Source organism: Mirounga leonina, unplaced genomic scaffold, assembly GCF_011800145.1.
Source record: "Mirounga leonina isolate KUSES-001 unplaced genomic scaffold, KU_Mleo_1.0 Mir_94, whole genome shotgun sequence".
Taxonomy (NCBI): Eukaryota; Metazoa; Chordata; class Mammalia; order Carnivora; family Phocidae; genus Mirounga; species Mirounga leonina.
In genome coordinates, this window is record NW_023270855.1 from 12,813,544 (window position 1) to 12,818,582 (window position 5,039).

The 5,039-nt window shown below is 48.8% G+C and overlaps 1 pseudogene; it reads right to left on the reverse strand.

Annotated features, from left to right (window-relative positions):
* Positions 1 to 1,571: 1,571 nt before the first annotated feature.
* Positions 1,572 to 3,927, reverse strand: LOC118005441 (annotated as a pseudogene).
* Between the last annotated feature and the right edge of the window lie 1,112 nt (positions 3,928 to 5,039).

A 5,039-nucleotide genomic window follows, 5' to 3' on the forward strand; every position in this document is an offset into this window, starting at 1 on the left:
GAGGGGAGTCCTTGAGATTCTCTCTCTCCCTCTCCCTCTGCACCCCCTCGTGTGTGGGTATGGGTGTGTGTGTGTGTGTGTGCATGCGTGCATGCTCTCTCGCTCTCTCTCAAAAAAAAAAAAAAGAAAGAAAGAAAGAAACATTATTTGGCCTTTAAAAGGGATAAAATTCTGATACCTGCTGCAATATGGATAAATCTTGAAAACATACTAAGTGAAATAAATCAGATACAATAGGATTAATACTATATGATTCCATTTACATGAGTACCTAGAGTAGTGAAATTCATAGAAAGTAGAATATCAGTTATCAGGGGCTCTGGGGAAGGGATAGTGAAGAGTTAATGTTTAATGGGTACAAAAGTTTCAGTTTGGAAAGATGAAAAAGACTTGTAGACGAAGAGTAGCATGTGAATGTATTTAATGCCACTGAATTGTACACCTAGAAATGGTCAAAATGGTAAATTTTATATTATGTGTATCTACCCACAATAAAATTAAAAAAAAAAAATAAAGCAAGGGTGGGGTACCTGGCTGGCTCAGTCGGTTAAGTGTCTGCGTTCAGCTCAGGTCATGATCTCAGGGTCCTGGGATCAAACCCTGCATTGGGCTCCATGCTCAGCGGGGAATCTGCTTGTCCTTCTACCCCACCCCCGGTTCATGCTCTCTTTCATTATCTCTCTCTCTCTCAAATAAATAAATAAAATCTTAAAAGAGAAAGGTTCTTTATCCTTGTTTTGTTTGTTTGAGAGGCAGGCAGAGGGAAAGGGAGAAGCAGACCCCCGCTGAGCAGGGAGCCTGATGTGGGGCTCAATCCCAGGACCCTGGGATATAACTTGAGCCGAAGGCAAACATTTAACTCAATGAGCCACCCAAGCGCCCCAAAGAATCTTTCTTCTTGCAGTTTTCTAGGTGGGGTTTGGTTGCTAGGTGGGGAGAGAGTCCTCCAGGAGTATAGGAAGAAAGGAAGGCCACACCTCAGTGCCATGCCTGGCTCTGCCCACATTCAGCTCTGTTGAACCAGGCAAGCTTACTACTTTCTAGTACCTGCATGAGCAGAAAGAAAGACGGTCTAAACATTAGTCTAGCATCCTTATCTCACACCTTCGATGACCAAGTCCAACTTTGTTTGCAAAGATACCTTCTTTTCCCAAGACGTGGGACTTCTAGGAACCCAGAAGATACGTGGAACAACAGATGCCCATTGCCCATCTCCAGAAATGCTGATGTGCACAGTGAGACATGGCCTTTAAGAATTATTCTGGGGGCACCTGGGTGGCTCAGTTGGTTAAGCATCTGCCTTCCGCTCAGGTCATGATCCCAGGGTCCTGGGATCGAGCCCCGCATTGCGCTCCCTGCTCAGCGGGGAGTCTGCTTCTTCCTCTCCCCTTGCTGCTTCCCCCCACTTGTGTGCTCTCTCTCTCTCAAATAAATAAAATCTTAAAAGAAAAAAAAGAATTATTCTGTCTACCCCCTCCCATGATTAACAGGCATGAAATTTAGTACCACTCTCCACCCAGGCCTACCTGGTCCCACCCAAGCTTACAGGTCCACAGTAACAGGGGTCCTCATCATAAATGATAGGTATTTTCCTCTCCATCCCCCTCGCCAAGATCCAGTCTGAGATTCACATGTCCCAGGGTGTTGTGACATAGGATCTCCCAGCCCTGGTAACTGCTATTGCTGTGAGGTGTGGTCCAGCACAGGGAGGGGTTGGGAGGGTGAGGGAGGCTCTGGCTAGGGTCCCACTTTCAGTCACAGAATCAGAGGGCTGTTTCTCAGAAAGCTGCTCTTGCTCGTGCTCCTTATCTGAGCCCTTGAAAGCTTCCACATAGTGAAGCACCCACAGAGGATTTTGATCATGGTGGTTCTTGTCTTGTAGGAACCAGTGGTGCCCCAGCCCATACTGGCATCGACAGATCCCAGAGCAAGAGCACAGGAAGCGAAGAAGCCTCCTCTCCAGTATCACCATGGTGGCCAGACCTGGGCCTTCCAGAGCTTATCCCGCTCATGGACCACCTGCCCGTGTGTGTCATCCTTCATGGTGATAAACAGGTTGAGCATAAGCAGTGTGGCAATGACGGCAAAGACAAAGTAAATGATGCCAAATGTGAAGGGCAAGTTCACTTCATAGTTGGCAGGCCCATCCATGATGGTGAGGAAAAGCTGAAAGGTGTTGAACAGTGCCATGGGGTAGTGGTAGAATTGTCCCAGATTGGCTGGATCCTCTGTCTGGAAATGCTGAGGCAAGTCCCAGAATAACAAGGCCATCAGCTGACAGAAAGGTGTCACGTCTCCAAAAATCATCTTCTAGGAGTGCCTGGCTGGTTCAGTCGGTAGAACATGCAACTCTTGACCTCTGGGTTATGAGTTCGAGCCCCATGTTAGGTGTAGAGATTACTTTATAAAATAAAATAAAAATAAAACCAAAAATCATCTTCTGGATCATGATAGTGAAAGGACAGAGCATCTGGAATTCTCCAGCGAGGTACATAACACGGCACCAACCCGGCACCAGGGCGACGGGCATGGGCACCATCTCTCCATTCGTATTGGAGAGCCACGTCTTCGTGTTCACCAGCACCATGCAAGCATAGGTGATGACAGTGACATGGAACAGCCCGCAGAGGACAGTCTGTCCCAGATGGCAAGAGGCACCAGCACTGAAAACGCCCAGGATCTCTAGGAGTGGGATGACCACAGTTCCAAGGATGGTCACCAACTCCCGCACCAGCCAGACGGTATCCCGGTGAGTCACATAGGCCTTCTGTAGAGGTTTCTGTTGGAAAATGGTGTTATCTCAGGAATCTGTGCAGTTGTCCATACGGAGCTTGAGGGGGCAGTGGACGTAGCAGATTATGTAGAGTGGGTACAAGGCACCCAGAACATAGAAGTACCACTGCCCATATTTCTTCCACTTGAAGCTCACTAGCTGCTTCACTGGGGTCTGTTCCGGGATCTGGTGAGCCTCCTGCTTCTTGGGGGAGACCACGAGCTCTAGAAAGGACATGTCTTCTCCCCAGGAGTTGATCTCTGTGAGGTCGTAGAGAGTGGAGGTCAGTGGCCCATAATTCCACTGTATGTGCTTCGGCTTCTGCATCAGGTGCTGGAACACTGCAGGGTTGCCCTCCACTCCAGCCAGCTTGAAGGGAGTGAGACCCTGGTGACTGGGCATGCTTGAGGTCCGGGGACTGCAGGTGGTCGCTGCAGCAGGGTGTACATCTGGCAGGCAAAGGTTTTGCTGGGCTGGAGGATGAGGATGTGCAAGATGGTGTTTCCCAGGGAGTCCGGGGCCCGGACGCTGGCTCCATGCTCAATGAGCAGCCTCATGATCTCCTCACTGCCCACACAGGCAGCCAAGGACAAAGGGTGCTCCCCAAAGTAGATAAGGTTGCAGGGGCTATGGTGGACAGCTGTGCCTGTAGCTCTTGCAGAGATGCTGGCCCTGTGGGCAAGCTTGGCTCACACGGAGTGCGCATTCTGGTTCACGATGGCTATGTGCAGAGCGGTCCAACCTATGGAAGGCTCACCCATGGTGGGCTCCTTGACCAGCTCCAGGGCAGCCTCTGTCCGCACATGGCTGCCTCGAGATTGTCCCAGAGGACTGCTATATGCAATGCCATCTAGGACTTTGCAGCAGCTGAGGAAGAGCCAGGGTCTGTTTGGGGTTGGGACTGAGAGTGAGTGTATCTTCCGTGTGACTTGTGTATGCAGCTTGCAGTTTGCAGCTGTGGAGTGTGTCTGCGTGTATGTGTGCACGTGTGTGTCCAGACACTTATTTCGTTGCAAGACATAGCCTATAGATACCATTGGAATTGTGCACTCTTTGTCCTTCTCCCCTACCTACTCCCTCTCTTTACATTCTTTTTCGTATCACTTAGAAACTTGGCAACAAAGATGTTTAGAAACGGGAAAATACAGACAGCTACCTTCCAATGTCAACTCCCTTGGCTTTAAATATATCTGGCTGTGGATAACTCTGAAATGTACATCGCAAGACAGACCCATCCCTGAACCTCTGTATTTATCTGTCTACTTGATACCACACTCGAGCATCAAAGAGGCATTTCAAAATGAATTTGACTGAAAAGAAATTCTCATTTCCCTGACCCTTTGCCTCCCAAACTTGTTCTTTGCCTGCTTCCCTAATTCTATAAATAGCACCATCACCCACACAGTTATTCAAGCCCAAACCCTAGGCGTTGGTCCTTTAGCGATCCCTTTCTCACATGCACGCACGCATGCACGCACACACACACATCACATCACTCTGTCAGCAAATCTTGGTGGTTCTACCTCAGAAAGAGATCTCGAACCTATTTACTTCTCTCCATCTCCACGGCACCTCCTTCATCCAAGCTGTCATCCTCTTTTACCTGGGCAGCTGAAAACCTGTGCTTTGACCTTTGTCCTCCTCTGAAATAAAATCAGAACAAGTCATTCCCTTTATTTATTTATTTATTTTTATAAAGGAAATTCTTAGAACTTTTTTTTTTTTTTAAGATTTTATTTATTTGGGGGCGCCTGGGTGGCTCAGTCGTTAAGCGTCTGCCTTCGGCTCAGGTCATGACCCTGGAGTCCCGGGATCGAGTCCCGCATCAGGCTCCTTGCTCGGCAGGGAGCCTGCTTCTCTCTCTGACCCTCCCCCCTCTCATGTGCTCTCTGTCTCTCTCATTCTCTCTGTCTCAAATAAATAAATAAAATCTTAAAAAAAAAAAAAAGATTTTATTTATTTGTCAGAGAGAGAGAGAGAGCTCGCAAGCAGGGGGAGCGGCAAGCAGAGGGAGAAGCAGGCTCCTCCCTGAGCAGGGAGCCCAATGTGGGACTTGATCCCAGGACCCCGGGATCATGACCTGAGCTGAAGGCAGATGCTTAATCTACTGAGCCACCCAGGTGTCCCAAGTCACTCCCTTTAGAATAAAACTCAAACTCCTGGAGTTCCTGTAGGCCTTCAAGACCCTACAAGGTCTGGCCCCTGCTTGCCTGTCTGATCTCACCTTCTAGGACTCTCTTGGTCCTAGAAGAGTCCCCATGGGGCT